The sequence below is a fragment of the Chrysoperla carnea genome, chromosome 1 (genome assembly GCF_905475395.1).
Source record: "Chrysoperla carnea chromosome 1, inChrCarn1.1, whole genome shotgun sequence".
Classification (NCBI taxonomy): domain Eukaryota; kingdom Metazoa; phylum Arthropoda; class Insecta; order Neuroptera; family Chrysopidae; genus Chrysoperla; species Chrysoperla carnea.
The window spans coordinates 104435139-104461422 of record NC_058337.1 but is presented as its reverse complement, the minus strand read 5'-3'; positions in this window follow the sequence as shown (position 1 = coordinate 104461422).

Here is a 26284-nt window from a genome sequence, read left to right as displayed (position 1 = left end):
GAATTTGTATAGATAATGTTTGTTTAAAAAATACCTTGTTCAGTTCAAGTTTATAATGAGCTTGGAACATATGAAGATTCTGTATTAATGTATACGTGGGACCAATAAAATTGCAACACTTTGCTGTACATTAGATATTTTTGATTATATTAAAACACACATTAAATAATAGATTGATTCAATTTTACTGTTTGCAAGTATACTCACTGTCAAAAAAAATGCCACAGTTAAAACATTCTAAGCGTACTCATCATATGTTATGTTATAATAGTAACACTTAGAATGTTTTAAAACGAGCATTCTTTTGACATTGAGTATACATTATATGTAATTGTTTACCTAAAGGTATTCATTTCAGTTAGAGGGTTAAAAGTTATGAAATATAAGAGGGAACGCGAAGATTAAATAAAGGACCCCGTAATATTAAATATAAGAAAATGGCTTTCTGTGAATTTTTTTCTGGCCTATTCGAAAATGTTCTTTGGATCATTCTGACCAAAATCTCTTACGGCCACAAATATTTTTAACGAGTAGTTTTCGAACTACGCGCGATCAAAGTTACGAATATCTTAAAGTTTTAATATCTGACTAGAAAAATGACCTCCTGCGAAACTTTTTAACGTGAGTTTCGGATGATGAAAGTTACATTATTTATTATATTTATTGTAACCATATGACTAGGAAAATAGCTTTCAGTGAAACTTTTTCAAACTTCACCAAAATGTTCTTCGGGTCGTTCTGATCAAAAGCTCTTACGACCAAAAATTTTTTTAAGGAGTAGTTTTCGAGCATTTTAACTCTCATTCCAGTGTCTGGATGACTAGCTTTTTAAGTTTACTTGTACTCCACGAAAATAAACGCGGATTCCTGTGAAATATTAAGACTTTTATCTGAACGATTTGGTTATCAGATGAAAGAACTCTCCCAGACATGCTTATCCTCATTCGGAGTCGGTCTATATAACCTGTACTTGAAAATGAATTAATTTAGGGTATGAATTTGATATGTGTTATATTTTAATAAGATTGTTCAAAACAAAAAAATAATTAGCAAAATTTTTTTCGATAGCGTAAGATTAAGCCACGTTGATTTTGTATCCACGTGCTTAGCTACACACTTCAAAAACACTGATACCATAAAAAATTTATTTAAATTAAATCATATTAAATAAATAAAAAGTATATGTTAAGTAATAGAAAAAATAAACAAAAATTATATAAAAAAATATTGTTCACAGCGTTCAATCACCTTTCAAATTCGTATTTTAAAACTTATGTGCATTTATTTCAATATGCGCTTGTCTATTGTTATACATATTTTTTTTTTTAGGTAAATAGACGCGATTTTTTATACTAAAAGTGTGCACACCATATTGTACATAATTTATGGTGCATTTCATATAAATTGGATTATTTATACAAAACATATTTTTAAACTTTAAATGATGACGGAAAACAAGGATGAAATGAGAATTTTTGTTCGATCAGATTTTTCCATGTCATTTTTTTCTGTCTTTCTCTACTTGCTTGGTTAAGTGTGCCGACAAGCAAATCCGTTTTTCATTCTTTATAGAAACATGTTTGCTTGTATGCCATCCGCACACTGACAGAAAAATTCTCGGTAGCATCCTTAATGCTCAATGCACCTTTTTCGGCGGTCTGCGTTGTTTCTAAAAAAATTTTGGGAGAAACTGGATACGTATAAATATTTGTACGGGCGCAAAGCAAATTTGCAAAGCAAATATTATAAATAATGCTTGTTTTTTATTTATTGAGGAAAAATTATCTTACTATTTTGTTTAATAAACTATCAGACTTGCAATCATTCTAAAATACTATTTTAAATAGCAGTGAGATGTAACGTCCTTGAATCGTGTCAGCATTCAACCTCAACAGAAATTTGAAATTATCTGTTAAGTTTACAAGGGTTCTTTTAATGAAAATATTTATTTTTTTTAAATGTTAATCACTCTACTCGTTTACTTAAAAAGTTATGGAATGTCTTATAATCAACCGGAAATTTTGAGCAAATTACCTTTTTATACTTTGTATATATGAAATATATGTCAAGGTATACTAATTTTAGTCCCAAGTTTGAAATGTTTAGATATTAATAATACGAACAAAATTTTGGTTTAGGTAGGTGTTCATCATAAAATCACCTAATTAGTCCATTTCCAGCTGTCCGTCCGCCTATGATCGCGATAACGCAAAAATGAAAGAGATATCAAGGTTTAATTTTTTTTTAACATACTCAGGACGTATAAAGTGACTTTGAGGTTGCAAATTGGGACAAAACTATGCTGTCCATTTTCTCCAAACCCATAAAAGATAGGAAGTTGAAAGTTTGCAAGTAGCTCGACCCTTCAACTAGTGGTCTTGTGAAACATTATGGAAAATCAAAACAAAAATTCTAGAAAATACTTTAAATTTTTGACAGGTTGTTTGCAACTATCTCAGGGACAAAACAAGGAAAAGTTGATGTTTTTAATTGTTTGTTAATAAAAGTTGCAAAATGAAGCATTGGAATTGAAATGTGTCAAAATATAAAACTGCTCTATTTTGTTAGATTTTATAAATTACTAGCGGCCCCGACGGACGTTGTCCCGTAAAAACGTAACTCCAATTCATGAATACCTATACTACGTTTAGCCTGTCCGCTAAACCCATCCCGCTAAACCCCAATTTAACTCCTATTTATTGGAGTGGCCTGACCTTCGACCTTTGGCCTGACCTTTGATAGTAGAGCTCGCTGCGCTCGCATATGGCTCTAATAAATGCCTATTGACAATACCTGAATACTATTAAAAATACATAGTACACATAGTATACATAATGTGATATGATTTATATGCGCTCCCACCATTTAATGAAATTTCATTTTTTTGGTACGGAGCCCTCAAAAACAGTTGTACTGGACCAAATTGTAAATCTAAACCATCCTCGAATCCCCTTGAACTCACACAAAAAATTTCATCAAAATCGGTCCAGCCGTCTAGGAGGAGTTCAATTACATACACACACACACAAGAAATATATATATTAAGATATTCATTTTGTATGAAATAAACTTTAAATATGGCACCATAAATGTACCATATTTATATTTAAGTTTATTATACTTTTTTCTTTGTCTTTAAAAAATAATAGTAATTATATTTTATATAAATAATTGTATTTTATTTAAAATAAGTATTAGATTATATTTAAGTATTTATTTTTTCTTTTACGTACAAATTAAACATCCGGCTATAATTCTTAATTTAGCCTCAACAACAAATTAAACGCACAAATGTGTGAACGAGTATTGTTCGTGTTAAAATTGAGTTTTAAGTTTTCAAACTTTATATCAATTGGAGTCCAAGTTCTATTCGATAGTATTTTTATATTACAATTTATATTGCCAAAATGAAATTTTCCACACATTTAATTTTAAATTTATCTTTATATTTAAATTTGCAATTGCCCAGCGAAGCGGGTGGGTAGACTTTCTGAGAAATCGGAATATTTAGATCGATTTTAGTCCGCATCTTAAAAACTATTCGACCAGTCATAAAATGCACTCGATTTTTGTACTTTTTGGGTCTAAATTACCTTATATACTGAGTTATATCAAATTTGGAGATTTAAAAAAATTTTCGATTTTTTTGCAATTTTTTAAGGGGCTAATTGCACAAATTTTGTTTTGAAATTTGATCAAACTCGGTGGATTAGGGGTAATTTTGATCCAAAAAGTATTAAAATTTGGTTAATTTAATGATTGGATGCAGAGTTTCTGAGATATCGCAATATTTGGATCAATTTGAGTCCGTATCTCAAAAACTATTCGACCAGTCAATAAATGCACCCGATTTTGTACTTTTTGGGTCCAAATTACCTCATATTCTGCGTTTTACCGAAATTGGAGATTAAAAATTTTTTTTTTTTTTGCAATTTTTTAAGGTGCACTGCACGCACCCTTTGAAAAAATCGAGAAAATCGGGAAAAAAATTTTTGTTTTGGAATTTGATGAAACTAAGTGGATGGGGTAATTTTCCAATATAAAAAGTATAAAAATCAGGTTAATTTAATGATTGGAACTATAGAAAGTTACAATGTCAGCGAGTATCATGGGCAAAACTTCATTTTCAAAAACGTTAGAGTTCCCACCGAAAATAAAATCCAAAAAATTGTGAAAAAAAGGGAGCGCTATAACGTGATAGTCTTTGTTTTAAAAAGGAGTAATTGCTCAGCAAAGCAGGCGAGTATCTGCTAGTATATCTATAAATTTCGTAAAATTATATTTGTATTGTGTTTTTACGTAAATATAAATAGAAATATATGTATTAGTATAGAGAAATTATTATTATTAATTCTATTTCTCAGAATTTTTTTTTATATTTATGTTAAGAAGGAAATGATTATCTATTCAACTTTATAAATAATAATATTGTTTTTAAAATTACTTTTATGTATTTATATTTTTGCTTCAAGTAAAGGAAATGTCAAAAATATCCTAATCAGCGAGTAATCACTTCGGTTTGAAAATGTGTTATGTTAAAGGTAATGGAAAAGTTTTGGTATTTTTAATTTTGGGGCTGGTATTTTTAATTTTGATGAAACATTTTTGCGACACCTTTAATTCGAACGTGCAACTGGAACCACCAACATGCAATAGACCAAATTATTTTTTAAATATTTTTTTAATTACTTAATTAATAAATCGTGCCAAAAAACCATTAAAAGTAAAAGTGTTATTTTATTATAAAATTATAAAATATTTTTCATAATTTTATATTTATAAATAAATATTATTTTACAGTATAAGAACACTTCATATAATTGTTTATACAGATTTTAACCGACTGTATAAAAAGTAGGAGACATAAATAATGCATCATATTGATTATTTTGGTACGAAAATTTTTTTACCAAAAGAAACCATTAAAAGCTTAAATTTGAGATGGGATTTCTTACAAGTCATATAAGATGAGAATATAAAATGCGAAAACGATATTTCCGCGATAAATCTGTGTTTTATCGTAAATCTTTGAACGGTTTTGACTTTAGCTAGTCTCATTTAGCTCCACAACCCTCTATTATTTTATCAAAATCCTTTTTCCATTATTTTTTGTGTTGTTTATTTTTAATCATGTATAAGATATTTATTTACATCAAAGTTTCTCGATTATAATTGACGATTTTAATATGATACATACAGCGTAAACTAAATATTGACAACTATCTTGTCTAGTAATCGTAATTAAAGAGAATTGAAAAAAATACACTGGGATCAAGGTTCGAACCCGGACTTCCTTTTTCCTATTTTTCTTTTGCAAAACCCTGTTTTTAGTACCTTTTCTATTTTTTTAAACAACTTCCTACACTACGATTTTTTCCAGTATGTTTTCTTAAAAACTATTATTTTTCTTCTCCTAAAAATTCCGTTGAAAAACCGGACGGGAGAATTATTTTAAAATTTGAGATATTATCTTACCCTTTTTTTTAATTTAGTTATGTTTTACTAAAAAGTTATAAATTATTTGTTCGTTTACATAAATGCGTGATGAGCCATTACAACTAAGACAGACTATAACGTGACTACTTAAAAATTGAACATGATTCTTATGTTGTTATAAATGTCATTTACAATATGTAATTACGTATGATGTAGTTAATAATAATATAAATATGGATATTTATATTTAAATCAATATTGACAAAATTATTATAAATATTTGCGTGTGTTCTTCACCGGAATATTATCAAAACAAATTATAATAATAGGAAATCTTGGTAGTAAGTAAACTTAACACTTATCCATTATTTCTTGCAAATGCTTTTATGTTGTTTCTCTGTTTTCTCATAAAAGTTGTTGGATTTATATGCTGATACCTGAGAATATTTTATCTTGAGGAGAAAAATATGAAAAAAAGCTGTTTTTTGACAGATTTTGAAAACGAAAAGTGGGAACGTGAATAGAGTAATCAACACTATCTATGCATGATATTTTAACAATTAACTCAGTCAATTGTTTGTTTTCACTTGTTGTAAAATAATTTTAAAATTTTAGTACGTTTCTAAACTTCAAAAAATTTTAGCGATAATATTTCTCCCACTTTCAACCCTCAGTACAAAGCGACTGAGGGGGATGAAAATTAGTTATCGGTTTAGGCTGTGCGTTGATCCACCAGTCAGCCATTCATTCAGGACAAAGCATTTTATATGTATAGATAGATTATAAAAGTGCCAAATTTACCTTCACCCGAAACCTCTTATATTCTTTACGATGTTCGTTTAATGTCGTTTCAATTCGTTTGTCACACTTCATAATATAAAATCAAATATATAAAATTATGTGTTTTTAATTTGAACAGGATGCCATGCGTTCGTCATGTTAAGTTGTGAATATATTATTAATATTATTATAATATTATTGAAATTCTATTGATGATGTGATATCGATTGTAGAGACAGATATTCAACGAATTTTGACCTTTGCGTGTGCGAAACAAGTAGATATTTTTCTTTTTATAAAGATTCGGCATTTAAAAAAATTCTTGACATTGTAACAAAATTTATACTTAAATGAAAATGTATTCACTTTCGTCTAATGAAAGTCCTAAGTCCTTCCTCAGTTTTCTTCTTTGAATTGAAATTATATGAGTACCATATTTTGATGAAGCGTTTAACGTCTCTGGAAATTCTTACAATAAAGTTTGATTGATTCCATCAATTGTTTCAGTTCAATATACTTTTCAGGCGATCAATATATTATTTCATAATCGATATTAACTCAATAATATTGATCGCATGAGGCTAGTCTTAAGGCTTTAGATATATAATTAGAAAACTAAAAATTAAAAATAATAATTTTATGTAAATTTTTTAATATATTTTATTACATAATATGCCTACTAGGAAATTATTATTATTGTATTTTTCATTTCATAATAGTAATACTAATAATAATACCCACTCAAATTATCTAATTAATATTAATTAACTACATACTATACTATACTCTATATAGTGTTAATTAAATAACCGTTAAAATACGGGGTATTGACTTGACTCTATTTATAAAATATAATATAATTTTAATATGATAATGTCCAACGTCATACAAAATGTGCGTAGAAAATGGTAGATCATCCATACTGAGGTACACCTGACGAATGAAAAAGTGAACCGTTTAAATCATTCGAGGTTGAATACAATTATTAATAACAATCACCATGGCCAATTTTATTATGTATTAAAAATAAGTTTCCATAAACCACGGGGGCACTCTTCAATTTCATCTAACTTCAGGTAGGATTGATTAGACCTAACTGGACGACTTGCCTTGACTTCCTATGTCTCTAGACTGATGTTTTATATTTTATTAAATTCAGACGGCATTATTCTGTTTTCTTATACCAAGTTATTAAAATTAGAAGTTTTAAAATGACTCTCTCCTAAAAAAGAAATGTAGCCCTTCGAAATACGTTAGTTAACACTTTAAGCGACGAAAATAGTTAAGATTCATCGGACAGTACAATGCATTTTTAAACTACACTATAAATTTTTTGAAACAGAAATTAGAAATTTTAATTTGTAAATTTATTATTAACAAGTGAAATTTACAAAATTGAAAAAAAAAAACACTGACAAATTTTTTCGGGTACGGAACCCTAAACTCGCACTTGAAACATATTACACTCTCCGTTACATTACCATTTTCCTTAGAAGCTTCTCCAAACTGAACCGATTTTGAGCATCATCGTCTACTTCTTAGTCGTACCTAAACTCGCACTTGAAATATAGCTAAGAACACCCTACATTAAATTACCTTTCAAACAAAACAAAAAAAAGTCTTAATCGATTCATTTGTTTAGGCGCTACGATGTCAGACAGATACACAAACACATAGCGGTCAAACTTATAACACCATTTTTTTGGTTCGGAGGTTAAAAATTAGATAGCGCCTAATAACACAAGTAATCGGATATATGTAATTATTGAATTACTTAAAATAATAAAATTGTCTTTTGACTTCACCCGTTCTTAGCAGACGAAAATTTTCATGAATTTTTATCTTTTTAATTAAGATATTTTCAAAAATTTTCGTTTCAGTTATTATAATTTTCCTAGAGACACATCTCTAGGAGAGAAACGTTTCTTAAATCGTCATTCATAAAATGAGTTGCAAAATATTCCTATCCTGGTCTTGGACGCGTAAATTGAATTTGCAAAATATTGGCTCAAATAAATTGCATTTGTGTGTATCTACTAATGAAATTACGGACTACATCAACATGAAAGTAATATATTCATTATTATGTTCATTTTATTAAAAGAGAAAATTACTTGAATATTGATGAATAAATACTATCATCAACATAAAATATCTGGACTAACAATAAAACGCCGGGCAAATTTAGTTGGGATCGTTCATCTTTTATTATTTATTTCAAATTAAAAAATAATGTTTAAAATCTATGAAGTTTGTCTTGATTTTTATCATTTTCCCTAACATAGACTAAAATTGCCTGACTATACTCTGATTTTAACAAAATTTCACCTTTTTTTGGTATTTTCGAATAGACTGACCATGCACTACACAGCCCATCACAACCATTAATTATATTAATTTTTGTTGTGACGGCGAGAATCGAACCCGCTACCCTAGGCATACCATGAACGAAATTGGTTACGATCCTTAACCAACTGAGCTTCTAGGACTGACGTTCAAGTAAATGATGAGAATTCTCTTTCAACTGCTTTTCAATTATTAAGAAAGTCGCAAGAGACTTAGTTTTCTTTCTTTATTATTCATCTATTCCCCCTTTGTCAGTTAGGACTGGTTTTGGGCAAAATTTGCTGAAACCGTTAACCTTTTTAGTCAATGTATTTCACCGTTTTTTTGGTTGGTGTTCGTTAATCCACTGTCTGCTCTTTTATCGGGTATGGACACCCTCATCAAAAACATAAAATTTTTTTTTCGGCGTGACTACGCAACGCCTCTAATGAGCGATACCCGTAGCATTTGCTGTTCTTACAATAAGACTTCTTTTTTCAAGATAATTCAATAATCAGAAACATAAAACATTTTAGACGACACGCAAAATTTTATTACTTATAATATTTCACTTCACATAAAAAAAAGTATAAAACATTATTTGATGTCAGTTTTTTACAAGAAGTCCTTGACATCTGGAATTATTTTTATAACAAAAAAAAAAACCGAAAACAAATGAAATTCTTATAAAAAATTATTTTAACAAAAGAATAATGCGAACAAATGACAAACAATAAAAGCAAGAGATTTAAGATATAAAGGCTGGTTAAGATTATTGTTTGTATTCCAATTTCATGAATAATAACTTTTAGAATATTTTGATTTTTGTCTATACTTGCTAAAAATTCAATTTATTTGATTAGGCTGGTAAGTCTTGCCGAAAATGTCTCCAAAATATAGGGCTTCAAATAAGATTTCGATAATGAACACAATATTTGAATGTTCTGGGTTGAAATAACAAATGCATACAAAGTTTTACCGAATTCCGAAAAAAAACTGTTTAAATTACTTTTTTTTCAACGGTAAATTGCAAAAATTCGAGAAAATTTTGTTAACTTCAATTTCGATAATACTCCGCGCTCAAGGTTATTTTGACTCAGAAAATAAAAACATCAGGTTAATAAAATCTATTTCAGACAGTTATGCGTCATTTGTCTGATATCTAAATGACCCAAATTTTTACGGATTTTGTGTCTTAATTATTTTAGAAAATCTACGAACAGAGATCTGCGTTTTTTTAAAATTTTTTTGAAATTGAAATTATACCGTGAAAATTCGAGTATGAATATATTTTACGGTAAAATCGTAAGTCACAAATTTCTATTTTATAAAAATTTAAAAGTGTTATAGGTAACTAGTACCCAAAAATCAAATTTGATCATTTACCTTTCTTTTAACTATTTATATAACTTATTTGGCCAAAAACTTTCTTTCTAATAACGGTAAATTTTATTATTCGTGCTTTTTTAACCCCAAAAAAATGTGAACCTAAAAACTTGTTGACAAGTTTTATTGGAATTGTATAAAAGTGTGTTAAATTATACCATGTTTAAGTGTGAATTCATCGGAGTAGTTTGAAAAGTGCTGATTCTAGGCTTTACTGAAATTATATCATTTAAAGTCTGATACCGCCTTTAAGTGATCTGAAAAAACTTTGAACTATGTAATACTATATTACTCAAATAAAAAACACTTTGTGTTTGTATACATATTAATTATTAAAGATATATAAATTATTGTTTGTGAGATAAAAGATTAGAAAAATTTTTACCTTTAGACTTTTAGGTTTATATTTGTGGATTAATAATATTTTGACAATAAAAAAATAGAATTTATGACTCATACACACAAATTCATTAATGTAACAACCGCGATTTGTTTTGGAATTTTTGCGAAGGATAAGATTATTTGTAATACGAGTAGGCAATTATTTATCTGCTTTGACAATTTTTTGTTTTGTGTTTGATGTTTACCGTCAATTTATATCACAAAAGGTTGCGTAGTTAATTTATTGTTTTGACACTATTTCTGTTGATTAAATTAAACAAATTTAATGACTTATTTTTTTCAGATAAACTATTTTATTCTTAAATTTCTTCAGATTACCGTAAACGATTAATTTAGATGAGTGGAATAATATTTCTTCTTGGATGAGTTTTAAAATTCTTTCGATTGTTGAAATTGATGAAAAATCATCTTAAAATTGTATATTGTGTAAATGCGAGCGGTTTCTTTCATTTTCTTATATTGAATTTTTTTGGCCGATATTTGTATACAATCGAAATATTTTTGGAAAATCAGTCAAACTTTGCAGGTCCTTCTTTCCTATCATCTTGTGAGGAAATCCTTGATTCTTGTTAATGCTCACTCTGTATTATAATTCACTTCACAAAACATATAAACAGAATAACATGACATTAATAAAATTGAACTAGATATTTCAAAATTATAATATTATAGTGAACTTAATAAGAGAACAACATAACATTTATGTCTATTAGTCGAGTAAATAAGCCGGAAAATACTACAAAGTGTTTAAAACCTATAGGACACAACCGATTTCAACACCACCAAAACCACTTCAACCACCTCAAGAAAGGACAGTCTTTAAAATGAATATTTTGCCTTTGGCTTGGCACTATGGGATTTTTCGGTTGGGAACTAGGAATACTTCAAATATAAATAATTTCTAATTTTGTCCTGGAGAGTGATATTTTTAAGTTAAGACCCCAGATTCGTGATAAGCGTCCAAAAAAAGTCCGTAAAGTCAATTTCGAAGGTAAAATATTCATTTTCTATTTATTGTTGGGATGGTTTAAAAGGGAGAAATTGATACTCCCCCAATTTACAAATGAATGCATAGGTTAGTGATGATGAATATTCCTAAAAGTTCAAGGAACTAGTAGTTTTTGATTGCTTAGCTAAATAAATTTATAAACTAATTAGTTAATAGAGTTAATAATAATTTCTTAAGTAAATATAAATTGATGTTCGTTTGGCAGCTAACGGAATAGTAATGAATTTGGACCATAGAATATAATTTTTTATTTAAAAAAAAAACTTATAATATGTGATTTGGACTCATACTTATAGTACACGAATTTTGTCATTTTTGTACTATTTACATCTAAAACTAGTTATGCATATGCCTATCCATAACCTAGTTTTGGATGTAAATAGTAAAAAAAATGACAAAATTCGTGTACTATAAGTAATAAAAATACACACTGTTAGATGAATTTTGCCAATTTGCTCACCATGGCACGCCACGTTAAAGAACTTCGTTTGAAAATAATTTTTGAAATTGTTGTTGTTCGGCCAATACAAGATTTTCAACATTTCCCGGCTTATTAATTCGACTATATTATGACATCATCATTATAATATCAAACTATATACATAACATGTTGTTATAGGGCAAGTTAACTATACTCAACTATATAATGTTTTTACATTATATTTTATACTTTTATAGCATCATCGTTAACTTTGTGTCAACCAATCCCTTGTATTGTTGGTAGAGCAGAGAAGCGACAAACACTAGTCATAACAAACAGGTGGTCTTTATATAGTTTTATAGTTTTTATAGTAGGTACCTTATTATTAGTTTAAAAATAGCAGGTGATTCAATAAATTGGTACTTCCTTTGTATAACATAGTTACTTTGTGATACTTTAATGGAAAATTAGTGTACACAAGGACTTTGATAAAATCATCACTTTTAGTTGACTTGTATTAAAAGATAATTCGTGTACAAAAAGTGTGAGTACATTCTGACACCAATAGTCGTTACGGTTATTTATGTCCGGCTTTCAAATCTTTACCTCAACCAAATTAAATGAGGCAGTTGGTTTAGAAATTTCCAAACCTCAACCAGATTCAGAAATCTAATCTAAGTTAACCAAATGTAAAAAAATCAAAGCAGGTGAGGCACATTTATAATGTTGAGTAAAATTAGTCTCGAACTTTTAGTCTTGATTTGGATCTTGCAAATGTTTCAAGACCAATCCCAATATCAGTACAGTATAACTTCAACCAATACCAAGACCCTATCTATATGAATTAAGATCAAGAGTAAGATCCAATTCTGCAAAACCAAGACTTAACTGCAATGCTAAGACTTATTTGCGCAAAACTAAGATATTATACCTGAGCAAATTCTTTCGCATTGTAAGTAATACCAGAGAAATAAAGAAAGAAATATCTAATATACTAACTTTCAGTATAAGAATTGGTTTGGGCGACAGACTTTTATTATCTGTTCTCATCATTTTATATAAATAATACATATGTAGATAATCGCTTAATTTTGTAGTGATTATTAAAAGTAAGACTTCAAAAAATTTTAAATTCTACAAGAAGACTCGAACGAAACTTAAAAGACTCGAACGAACCAAAACATGGGTGATGAAAGATAAAAAAAAAGTCCCAATTGATCAAGTCTAATACTGAGATTATTTTTGCAAGATCAATTCCAAAACTCAACTCTGCAAGATCAAGACTCGATTCTGCAAGACCCAGACATATTTTTTCATGATCAAAACATAAACTAATAATACAAGAGACCAATACCAAGATTCGATCGTCAAGATTTAGACCAAGACTGAGACCAAGATAACTCTATGGCCTGGTGTTGATCTTGGTCTCGCTCATTACTGAGGGTTTGCTTGCAAAAAATCAAGCTTAAATCAAGTCTAGATAGTCTTTTCTCTGTTTATAATCAAATCTAATGAACAAATTGCTTGGTTTTAAAGCAGTGTGTCCGGTTCTCATGCTAGAAAAGATGTATCACTACACGTTTATCTTTCTCGAAGGGTGTTTCATATAGTCCGATAAAAATTTGCGCTGTACTTTGAGAAGATCGTACTAATGATGCATGTACACTTTGTTTGGTGATTAGTGCAAATCTGTAGTATGTGAACTTTGATGAAGCAAATTTCAAGGGTCTCAAAACGAGATTAAAAACTTGACTAATTATCCTCTTATAAAACCATGTGTGTGAAGTGATCGTCTTTAAAATAGATATTTTGTGAAGTTTGTTGAAACAAATTTCAAGAGTCTCAAAATGAGATTAAAAGCTTATATAAATTTTCTTATGAAAGTGAAGTTACGGGAAATATTGTCTAATCTAACTATAAGTTCAAATTCTGTGTTGACTGAAGATATACTTTTTGCACATTTTATTCTGAAAAATGTTGACATAATTTTGACTAAACCTGTATTATAGAAACAAATAATTTGAATAATTACTTCATAATATAAAATATATTATGTTGTGTGTGTTTATGATAAATGTATTTTTGTGTTAGTCTTTTAGTTAATAACTGATAACAAGGTTAAAATTATAATAATTTATATAAATTAGAAAAATAAAAACTTTATGACAAAATACCTTGGGTGTAAAAAAAATTCTTTTTTATTTTTAGTTTCTAATTAATTATTATCGTTACAAAGGTAAATATGTCAAGTTTTGTTATATCCGTTCAGTACAATTAAAAAAATTAATAATTTATAGTATTCCGTACCAAGAATATCTCTGATATTTTGATGCATATTTTTTTTATAATACAGCAAAAATGGTCTTTATAACAGACAGTTGTTATAAGCGGTATCATGTTTATATTTAGGAAAAGTATTATAGGATATTTTCACACCAAATTTTACTGAAATTCCAAAGAACTGAATCTATGCGAAAAATGATCGAATGTGAATCTCGAATTGTTTTTTTTTACAAGTGAAATTTACAAAATTTACAAAACCCCCGACAAGTTTCGGATAAGGAACCCTTAACTTGCAGTTCAAACATATCTATGAAGACTCTCCATTAAATTACCGTTTTCCTTAAAGCCTTTTCCAAATTGAACCGATTTTGAATATCATAGCCAATTTTTTAAGTTTTTTCAGGTACGGAACTCTAAACACGCTTAGCTAAGAACAGTCTTCATTAAATTACCTTTCAATCGAGACCAAAAACATCACAATTTGTGAATCCGTTTATTCGCTACGATGCCACAGACAGACACACACACACACATAGCGGCCAAACTTATAACACCTCTTTGCTTGCACTTTCTAGTTTTGAAAAGCAACTTTTATCATCCCCTCTCCTACCATTTCGAAGATTGAAAGGGTGACAAATGCATGAGTATTATTAAGATAATGAATATTTAGGATTTTTCGAATTACATTTGATGTTTATCTATTTCCCTGGATCAGACTTGTGTTACTTATTTCGACTACCATGAAGTCATCATTTGTATGATTTAGCTAATCAGCTTAAAATTGACTCAAGAATGTCCGTAATTCACCCTGAATTATTTTGCGATTACAATAATTCCTTTACTTTGTACAAGGTAGTAAAAACATTTATTAATTGCTTTTCTGATATTGAACTTTTCAAATTATTAATAATAATAATATTTCAAAATCGATAAGTATTTTTATCGTATTCTGAATCGGTCAAATTTTTTTGTAATTTTATATTGATTCCCATAAAATTTCAATTGGTTATTTCACAAGATTAAAAAATATTCTTGTATATAATTTACAACTTTGTTTTAATAAATAGAAATATAAAATAACTCCCGCAAGTACTGTTAAGCACGTATTATAATTTTTCAACCAAAATTATATAAAATATTGACCCAAACGATGGGAAATTAAATTAATAATAATAATATACGTATCTTGTACTCAAAATTACTCTTGAGAATTTTTCACATATATTTTATTTATTTTATACGGAAACGACAAACTTATCTTTTGTTTCTCTTCCTTCTATCGTCGTATGTTTACGTTTAATTTGTAGTTAAGTATTCTATAAAATAGAAGCTAACCGGGGTTGATAATGAAAGGCCGGTGAGCATATTTTTATTTAGTTCCCCGTTTTTAATAAAATGACCCAAGGTACTAACCTTTTTTCTATTTCAGTAATTTTCTATTATATTAGTTTGTAAGAAACAGAGAGAAAATATATACAGAGTAGACCATTTTAAGCTTTATGACCTAAAAGGTAAGAGAATAAAAGAGTTGATTTTCGTTAAAAAAACTGTTTATTTAAATTTTTTCGACAATCGTTAGTTTTCGGAAAAATATGTTATTATTGTATTTAATCGAAAAAATATGGTAATCACTGTCAAGGCCAATAAAGGACATTCACCTGTTTCTATGACTTTGATCTGAAATTCTCGTTTCAAGGTCATTTGACCTTGATCTTCAAATGATCTTGAAAATTTACCTGGTCTTTTTTAAAGCTAGCTTATTTCCTTTCGATTAAATACAATAATGAGATATTTTTAAGTCGCATTTTCTCTGATAGCTAACGGTTTTCGAAAGAATGTTTTAAATAAAGAATGCTAGTTTTTTAATGAGGATCAACTTCTATTTTAAAGTGTTATTCTATCTCTTACCTTTTTTAGGATCTAAATTAACTGTTAAGGCAACCCGGACAACAAGGCCAAATCTGATGTCAGAAAATGATATCCCCCGTCAAATTTTTTGATTAAGTATCTACAAAATGAGCTAATAACCATAATGGATTAAAATGGCCTTCTCTGTATATGTTTATTTATTTTATCGACAACATTCACCTTAAAGATGCTTTTGCGTAATTAAGACCCATTTGTGGAAATTTTGCCCAACATTTAGCAAACATATATACACGGAGTCTTTCAAGAATTAGAGTTCTAGACACTCTGTGTCTAGAATGGCCTAATTGGTAGGGCGCTTGACATGAATCCAAGAAGTTCGGGTTCGATTCCTGGTTCGATAGTATTTTTTTCAGTTCTCTTTAATTAACACTATATTTGTCAATAGTTAGTAGTATGCTGTATGTATCATATTAAAAATCATCAATTATAATCGAGAGACCATGATGTAAATAAATATCGTATACATGATTAAAATTAAACAAAAACAAAAAGTAATCTTACAAGAATTATTAACAATTATCGTTAAACTCGTCTTGGACATGATATTTAACACAAGCTTTATAGCTCAAATGAAAACCCACTCGTCACATTCTACAAATTCACTTCCCGCTAGTGGCTATTTTTTTAGTATTGAAAATTTACATATTCTGTTTTTTCATTTTGGTTACAAACAAAAAACACAATTGTTTCATTAACAAAAACACAGTATTTTTGTTGAACATTATCAAGTAATTTAACAAATATTATGTGTTAATTTTATGTAGTTTAATAACGGATAAACATATCAGCTTGCATGAAAAGTTGTACAAAAAATTAGCACAGGTGATTAAAATTTTTTTTCAAATTGGAATTCATTAATATTAATGTGTTTTAAATGTTGTAATTTTTATAAAACACGGGAAAAATTTTTTGTTGTTGTTTAAATATATGAATTTGGATAGACTGGTAAGCATATAGAAGGGTAAAAAAATTTGCTGAAAATGATAGACCTCCGTTTTCACCACTCAAATCAGTAAAATGTATTCTGGAATATGGATTATCATATAGAAGACAGAATTGTGAAAAGTTGTGACATAAATCTGATTTCGAATAATCTTGTTTGTATCTGGTTTATATCTTCATGTAAACCAGATGTTCTGAAATGACTCTGGGTAAGAGCTTTTCAAATGCAATCTATTTCCCAAGAGCTAGAAAAAGTTGCCTGGTTATCAAGGAATAATGAAGTTACGAAATCGGCTCCAATATATAAAAGAAACCGATGATGTTATTTTACTTACTGACAACAACAACACGAGTTTCATAAAGAATTATTACAACGAAAACCCGAACTACAAAAAACAATAATACATACAATGCATAATATCATCAAGAAGGTTTGTCCATTTGCTAATGAAGTTCCAGATTTTCCAAAATCTATTCTGTTGGAGTAATATTTTAATCACACTTGATTTGTAATTTATTTATTTTTATTATCAAAAATTAATTTGCGTGAAATTTTTATTCAATGAATCAGATTATGTTATTTAAAAAAATTGAAATCAAATCTTTGTGTACTCAAAAATTCCAATCATATTATTAATCCAAAAAAATCGTTAACACATTGTAAAAGAATGTAATACACATTTCAATACTACCGATTATAAACAAGACCTGACCATTTCGTACCTATCGTGATAAAATTAATCCGATAAAACTGTTTATTATTAAACTGATTATACAGAATGTTCGATTTACATCTAGGCATATAAATATCACGAGTATGGTAGAGTACATGCGTTAAGTAATGCATCTAAGTAAGAGGTATTATAGGTGTTAAATAAAATTGCAAAAGTGACTATCGTGGCTTATCTTTAGTAGCTTATCTATTGAATTAAGAAGCTCCCACTCTCCAAAGCGTCTTACAACTATCTCAACGCATATCGAAACTTCAACACATGTATATAATACCTCTCACTTAGATACATTGCTTAACGCATGTATTCTGTCATACTCGTAATATTTATATGCCTAGATGTAAATCGAACATTCTGTATATCTCAATATATAATACTAATGTCCACTTCACTTAATTTTTTGTACGGTAATGTTTCAATGTTTTGTTTAATTTTTCAACTTAATTCGTTGTTCATAGGCTTTAACGACCTGAAGAGCATATGCTATTTTTTTCTCGGCCCTGCCATCGGGGATAAATTATTACTGCCCCAGTCATCCTTTGGCTATATTTCATATTAGGGATGCAATTTTTTATATGAAATTTCGGGGATTTGAATATGAATACGCATATATCAACAGTATTATACAGATTTCAGATTATCCGCTAGTTTTGGATTATTCGATAGTTTTGGATAGATTCAGTTACGGTTATTAGACTTTTCAAAAATTAAATGGGAAATATAAATAATTTCAAGGTAATGATTTGACTTTATTTCTAGATTATATTCTATCGGTTTCAGTATTTCGAAAATTAAGCAAGATATAAGAAAAAATTTCCGATTTTTTACAATTTTTTAAGGGGTACCCCTGAGAAAAAAATCCAGAAACACGCAAAAAAAATTTTGTTTTGGAATTTGATGAAACTCTGAATGGAAGCTCTGGATACTAAGTTTCTGAGAAATCTCAATATTTGGACCGATTTTGATCCGTATCTCAAAAACTATTCGACCAGTCAACAAATGCACCCGATTTTTGTACTTTTTGGTTCAAAATTACCTTATATACTGAGTTTTATCGAAATTGGAGATAAAAAAAAATTTTCGACTTTTTGCAATTTTTTTAAGGGGTACCTCTTTAATAAAATCGAGAAAAACGAAAAAAAAATTTTTGGTTTGGAATTTGATGAAACTCGGTGGATGGGGTAATTTTGATCCAAATAGTATTAAAAATATAAAGTAAATTTTTTAAAGAAGAAATATATTAATGAACTTCCAATCACACTTTCTTTATACAAAACATTGTCTGTATTATAATGTACAACGTGTACATAAATTACATGGTTCACTACACTAACATACAATATGCATTTCAAAATATTAATAATTTATTGATCTTATTAACAATAAATATATATTAATAAAAAATAAATAATACAATATTATTATGTTTTTTTTTTTAAATAATAAAAATAATTCTCTATTGTTTTAGTAAAAATAATTTTATAACCATATATCAAAACATTATTATAGGTAGTGAGTGTACTGGTACTTATATAAAGTATTATATGAACGGTATATTCTAATTTTATACAGTGTTTGAATGAAGATGAATAAGAAAATTTTATAAGTAAATGAATGAGTTTGAATGTGTACCTATTGTTAACGGTCTAGTGATTTGATACTGAATTGAGTAGTACAGTCAGTACACCTGCTATATACTTAAGTATGGTTACTTATTTGTTTTACAGAGGGTTTGTAAAATTTTGATAATGGAGTTTTCAATTCGTATTTATTATAATCAGCCACCCATATAATTTATATACCACGTATGTATGAAATATATCAAGGTATATTAAGTTTAGTCCTAAGTTTGTAACGCTTAAAAATAATGATGCTACAAACAGGTGTTCATAATATCATCTAATTAGTCAATATTTGGTTGGTTCCCCTTCCGTCTGTCTGTCGACACGATAACTCAAAAACGAAAAGGGATATCATGTTGAAATTTTTATAGCATGTTCAAGTAGGATCCATCTTAGAAGTAGAAATTAGAAATAGAACAAAAAATTAACTAATATTAAATGTTTCAAACAACTTTTATTTGAAAAATTTTTTCGTAAACATCACTGTTTACCCATGAGGGTGCAAATTAGCTTTGAAATCTTATATAGTATGTATACAGTTACCTATTGTTAATATTTTTAATTTATACGTTATATATATTATGTATGTGTTTGTTTGTTTGGATATAGATATCCAAATGAGGGGGAAAGATACTCTTATTACTTTGTGTGTAAGAGTGGCTATCTTTCTTTACTTACATGACTTAAAAAAAACCAACCTATGCGTAATCAACACTAACTATACATGTATCAACAATTAACTCTGTCAATTATTTGTTTTCACTTGTTTTTATTATTTTTATTTGTTTATCTTGAATAACGTAACGCACTCAAGACAAAGATAATTCAAAGATTATGCATCTGCAGTAAAATTTTTTCGACTATGTCGAAACAACCGGCACAATTTTGATTCAACCTGGTTCAAATCTGAAATTTTAGTGTTTAAAAGCGAAATTAGTTTGTGAATAAACTTTTTGGGATGTACCTACTTTTTTTGAAACGAATTGTGGTGTTTTTTTATTTAAACCAAAGTTTGACTGTGAAATACCATTTTTGAATTGAATTTTTCGAACATAAACTCCTGTTTAAGTCAAAATTTGATGCTTAAAGATTTGGCTAATACCAATAACAATTTTTTTTTTTCTTAAAAACAGAAAAGTCGAAATGGAAATAGAAGTTTGTTTGGAACCATTTGCAATGTAACTAAAACCTCCTATAATTACTTAATATATATGTCAGAAGTGCCCGTAAAACAACAATATTTTACAAATTCACTGTCTATGAACTTAGATTTTTTGCATTATTAAAATAATAATAAATTATTGTTATATATAAAATGGTTTACTTCCCATGGACTAATTTCGATTTGGTTGAGGGTTCGTTGAAGAATAAAAACCATAAAATACTTCTTGACCAAATAACAATAATAATGATAGCCGTTTCTCTTATTATTTAATTCAAAATTTTTGCTAAAGTGCAAGAAACCGAGTGTATGGACCGAGACATATCTGTTCAAAGGCAAAGCAAATGCGAAAAATATAACTAACAAATCATTTTGGTACTAATAAAATATTTTTTTGCAAGTTCATCAATTATTTTAATTTAATTAATTAATAGCAATGCTCTTTAATTATTATTAATTAATAAATTATATTTGATTTGATTTAATTGAATTTAATTCATATTTACAATAAACAAAGTCACTAATAACATAATCTTTTAATGAAACGTACAAATATCCAATGTTATCTGTCTATGTCCGAAAATATTTCAACATAAAAAAAATTACTTTTATATTGTGTGCAGAACCGAATTTAGTGCTGCTTCGATGATATGTTTGTCCACACTATTCATCCAATCGAGAGTTTGTTTGTTTGGATAAACGCGCGAGCCAATCTTTGGAACTACTGATCCGAACTGAAAAATTCCTTTAGTGTCGGATATATCATTTATCGAGGAGGGTTACATAACATCACGCGGTAGTAGTTACTTGCCCGCTTCGCTGAAACATTTCGAAAACTACTGAATGTATTTTAATGAAACTTTATAATAATGTAGCTCATATGTCAGAATAGAACATCAACTGAAGTTTATAAAGATGATAGCAGATACCCGCCCGCTTTGCTGGACGATTTCGAAAATAATTGAAGGGATTTAAGAAAAATGTAGCTCACAAATCAGATTAAGACAGGGGCTAGATTTTATAAGATTCATAAGATAGCAGTTGTCTGCACAGAATGGGGGAGGGGGCAAGGTGGATCGTTCAGTGAAGCGAACAGATTAGTTGACAAGATTGTGAGATTTTCCCCAATGTATGTTTACTTTTTAATTATAAATAATACACGTGAAAAAAATAAACAGAATATTTTTGTAAAATCAAATATCCTAAACACTATGAGTTTCTACACTGAGACAAAATATAAAAAAATGAATGAAAGTGTTGTCACTACATTATTGATTTTCAACACGTTTTCCATCTTTTTCAAATATATTTGTATATAAATAAAGATTGTAATTTATTAAATTCCATTTATTAAATTATTATCAATTAAAACCTATATATTTGTTGACTTTATTGATTATATTATACCTGCAGAATTCCAATATTTACATGTTACTTGATATTTTTTTATTGTTATACCTATGGTTTAATTATTCAACAATATCATTTTAATTGTAAAACATATTCATTACATTTGGATTTATATTAAATCTATTGAACTGATTTTTATTGGGAAAGCGTTATATTTTTCAAGACGTTACAAATAAAACATTAAGATGATTCGAAACAATATTCTGTTGTTATTTGAACACAGATTTAAACCTTTAAAAAGTTTAAAGACTTAAGGACGTACAATCATCAAACTTGTTAATTAGAAAAATAAAAAAAATTATGATTAGATAAAAGTTTAAATGATTTTGAATGAATAAGGAAAGAAAAAAATGTATTTTTATCGAAGTAATTTCTCTGAATTTTAAGTTTCAAGAGAGGCAAAAAGCAAGGTTGAACATGGGACTAAATGGGAAAATATAAATCGATATTTCTCAAAATAGTATCGATGACTACACTTGAAAATTTTACAATTAAATAGTTACTTAAACTTTTAACACTTTTCTCAAAAATTTACTCAAAAACGAGTTACTCAAAAATTTTTAATGTTATAGTAATTTAAAATTATTGAAAATTTACATACTGTTTCTCTATGAACGCATATAGCAAAACAGGTTGGTAAATGAATGTCTCTAAGTGCCTTAAATTAAAATATTCAAAATCATTCATAACACGAGTTTAGGTCTAAATGATTTCGTTCGAAAATTCATAGTATCTAATCTGTTGATTAAAAATCATTTCATATATCGATGCTACATATATTTGTCTCGTGTTATTATTTTCGCGACAACACTATTGGACACAAATTATAATTACTTAGAAAAGAAATGAAATAGTTCTAAGAAACCAACTGATATACCTACTCAGTAAAATTTAAGTATACTACGTACACTACTTACTTAGCAGTCAATAAACTTGACTGGTTTTAAGACAATACACAGGTAACTATTTTCATATTATGATACCTAGTCATTGTTATTATGTAGATGAATTAAAACTACTGGGTGTTTGTAACGATAGAATAGCATTCTATTTTCGTAGTAGCCCTGGTGGATTTTCTTTTGTTAAATAACAAACATTTTTACTACACTGAAAAAAAATTCTGAATATACCGACCAATATCAGGTTGTTTCAACCTCATCGTGAGATCAAACATGGCGAATGGTGCCACGAATGTAATACAACAATCGTACTGGCTTGGGTGGTGAAGTTGACACAAACGCATGAGTTGTTTGTATGAAAGTAATATAACCAATTTCTGTCTAACCAATTTCAAATATTGTTGTTTTGAAATGCAACATAGTTTTAAACAATCTTTTTTTTGATTGGTTCTAGCATTTATAAATATTATAACAAAATACTTATGTGATTGTCACAACCACATGAGTAGGTAAAAAAATGTAAGGTTTATATCTGCTAATGGTTTGTTTGTTTTGTTGCAAAGGTAATTTGATCGAGAGTGTTCTTAGCTATGTTTCAAGGAAATCTATTCGGCCGTTTGAACTGTTTGGAGATCGTCGCGTCTTTTTTAGTTGTTCGCGTTTTGATACGTTCTAACACTTACATTAAATTGTCCGATAAAATTTTATAAGACAACCTATACATAATACAAAAAAAGATAAATTATTTTTATAAATCTTCACATAACAATTCTAGGTATATCAGAAAGCAGTCTTTTTGTTAATATCATGGATGGTAATTTAATAGTAATTCTCACTTTCCCCTGTGTTTGTAATCATTCTAGTCAAACATTACTAATTTTCTGTACTGTTATCTTATTTTATTCATTCATTTGAATTCATTCTGAACTAATTTTTTATCATCGAGATGGGTTAATGAAATTTTATAGAAAAAAACGAAAAATGAATTGAGTCATTTGTTGGGCTTAAAAAATCTCAGATAATAATTTAACTGAAAAATATATTTATTAAGTTCAATAAGTCGTAACTCTCTTGGAATTGTGAGAAATATTATTAACAAATTTCATCAAAATCCATAAATTGATTTAAACTTAAATTCACTACTTGTTAACTTATTTTTTATACATCATAATCCTAAACTTGATTTTAATTTGGGAGTGGCCGTAATACATATTTGACTTTAAGGACCAAATTTGAGGTTCACACTAATAACTTCCCGGTATAATAAAGAGTTAAAAAAGATAAATTTTACAAAGTTTTTTTCGAAAACGACTACATTTTTCGTTTGCGCGATATCAATCAGGAAGAAATGACCCCGAACGTACGTATGGACACACACACACACATACTTCTTTTCCAAATTCGTGTTAATATTCCTTGTCCTCACCATAAAGTAAAATTAATAGCATAATACAGTGAACAGACATGACATTTATTCAATTTTTTTCTCTATTCAAATTTTTTATTACTGCAAAGAGTTTTTGCAATTGTAATAAAATTCAATATCAATTTATTTTACCGGATGCAATTTTATTATAAAGAATTTTTAAGTTTTCATAACTATAATTTGATTAATCATCTATTTTAATAGTCAAGCAACGCGAAATAATTAATTTAGCCTATACATTCATAGAATTTAAGTTGAAACATAGATATTTTATGTTACATGTAATTAGTTATTAATTACCATACATTGCTTGAGTCATAGAACTTATACATATCGGTAAAGGAATGTCTTATTATAAATGCAAGTACGTATCGAGAAAATATTTGGATTGGGCAATATGAAGTTTTCTGATATTGGACCTTTGGTTGACTTAAGGTATTTCCAGCAAGCACTTGCCCTCGACAGATTGGCCCTATTTTTTTCACAGGCTCAGAATAATGTTCGCTGGGAAATCTCGAAGTTGCAGAATTTTTTGTCGTTTTGATCGCGATAATTAGCTGCAGAGTTCGCGATTTCGAAGATCAAAGCATGGGAGAATTAATCGTGTTTTGATCGTATCGATTAAAGCAATTGCTTCGGAATATCATTCCTTGTATAAGATTTTTGTCGATATATCCGAAACTTATTCCTCATTCCCAGAAAATATTCCTCATAATATTAATTTTATTACCAAAAAACATTTCGAATGACCGTTTTTTTGAAAACAAAGCATTTCTTCACAAATATCGCTTTGATCAGTCATAAAATGATCTTTTCTACTATTCCTTAATTGCTGGGACCATAATTTTTTAACGTTAATTCCTCGTAATATAAATTTTATTACCAAAAAACACTTCAAACATTTCGCGTGCATGGTTTTTTTCGAAAACAAAGCACTTCTGCGCAAATATTCCTTTCTGAGTAATGATATAATGAATTTTTCCTTGTTTTTATTTCTAGCATTCTTTAATAATGCGCCATAGTTTTGCAACGCTCGCAAAAAGCGATCATGGGAAGAATTTGCATATTAGATTCATATTAGATTGGTTGTATCTTCTCCTATTTAGGAAATATAATAAAGACAAGGGCAGATACCGCCATGTCTATGGTAACAATAATATGAGAACTCCACACCCGTCAAAAAAGCCTTAATAAAATTAAATGAACAAGTGAAATTTAAAAAATTTAACACTATCCATTAAATTGCCTTTTTCCTTAAGACCTTTTCCAAACTGAACCGATTTTGAAGATCATTGCCAATTTTTAGTTTTTTCGGATACGGAACAATAAATTCGATGAAACATAGTTAATAACCCTCTCCATTAAATTACCTTTTAAACAAAACCAAAAACATCAAAATCGATTCATCCGTATAGGTGCTACGATGCCACAGACAGACAGACAGATACTTTATTTTAATTGTAATTTTTTTTTACTATCATGGCGCCGAACTGTCGTGATACTGGTGAAAAGGACCTCCAGATATTAATCTTATTATAGGGCCCACTCAGAGCTACTACTTACTACACCACTGAATAAAGATCAAAAAATCTTTCTGCTTCTCACTTTTAAATAGATATTTTAATTTAATAATGATTCCATTTCTATTTAAATGTTCTAAGATTAATAAAAACAAATAATATAATACCAGCGTTGAAGATATTAATTCAATCATATCAAATACTATCTGATTTTAATTGAATGATTAATTTGTATAAATTACATATGCAATTGAAATTGTAACCGTTGGGAAAACCATTCATGAATAAGAATATTATTATTCATGTATTATATATCCGTGAAAGTCTTGATTTACGATGAAAATTTCTTTTCAGCTTGTCTTAAATTATTCATTACAAATTCTTATAAATCACGTGGGACGTTGATTACCTGATGTAAATTAATTGTTTTAGTACCATCCAATGAAAAATTCTCCACATTAATGTGGTCTATTAATGGTTATATTTTTTAGTTGAATTCTGCTTGAAATTAGTATAAAAATTACACAACTAAATATAACTTAATGTTGCTATAATTAAGGATATTACGACCAGCTAGGTCTTCACACGAGATAAATTGAGA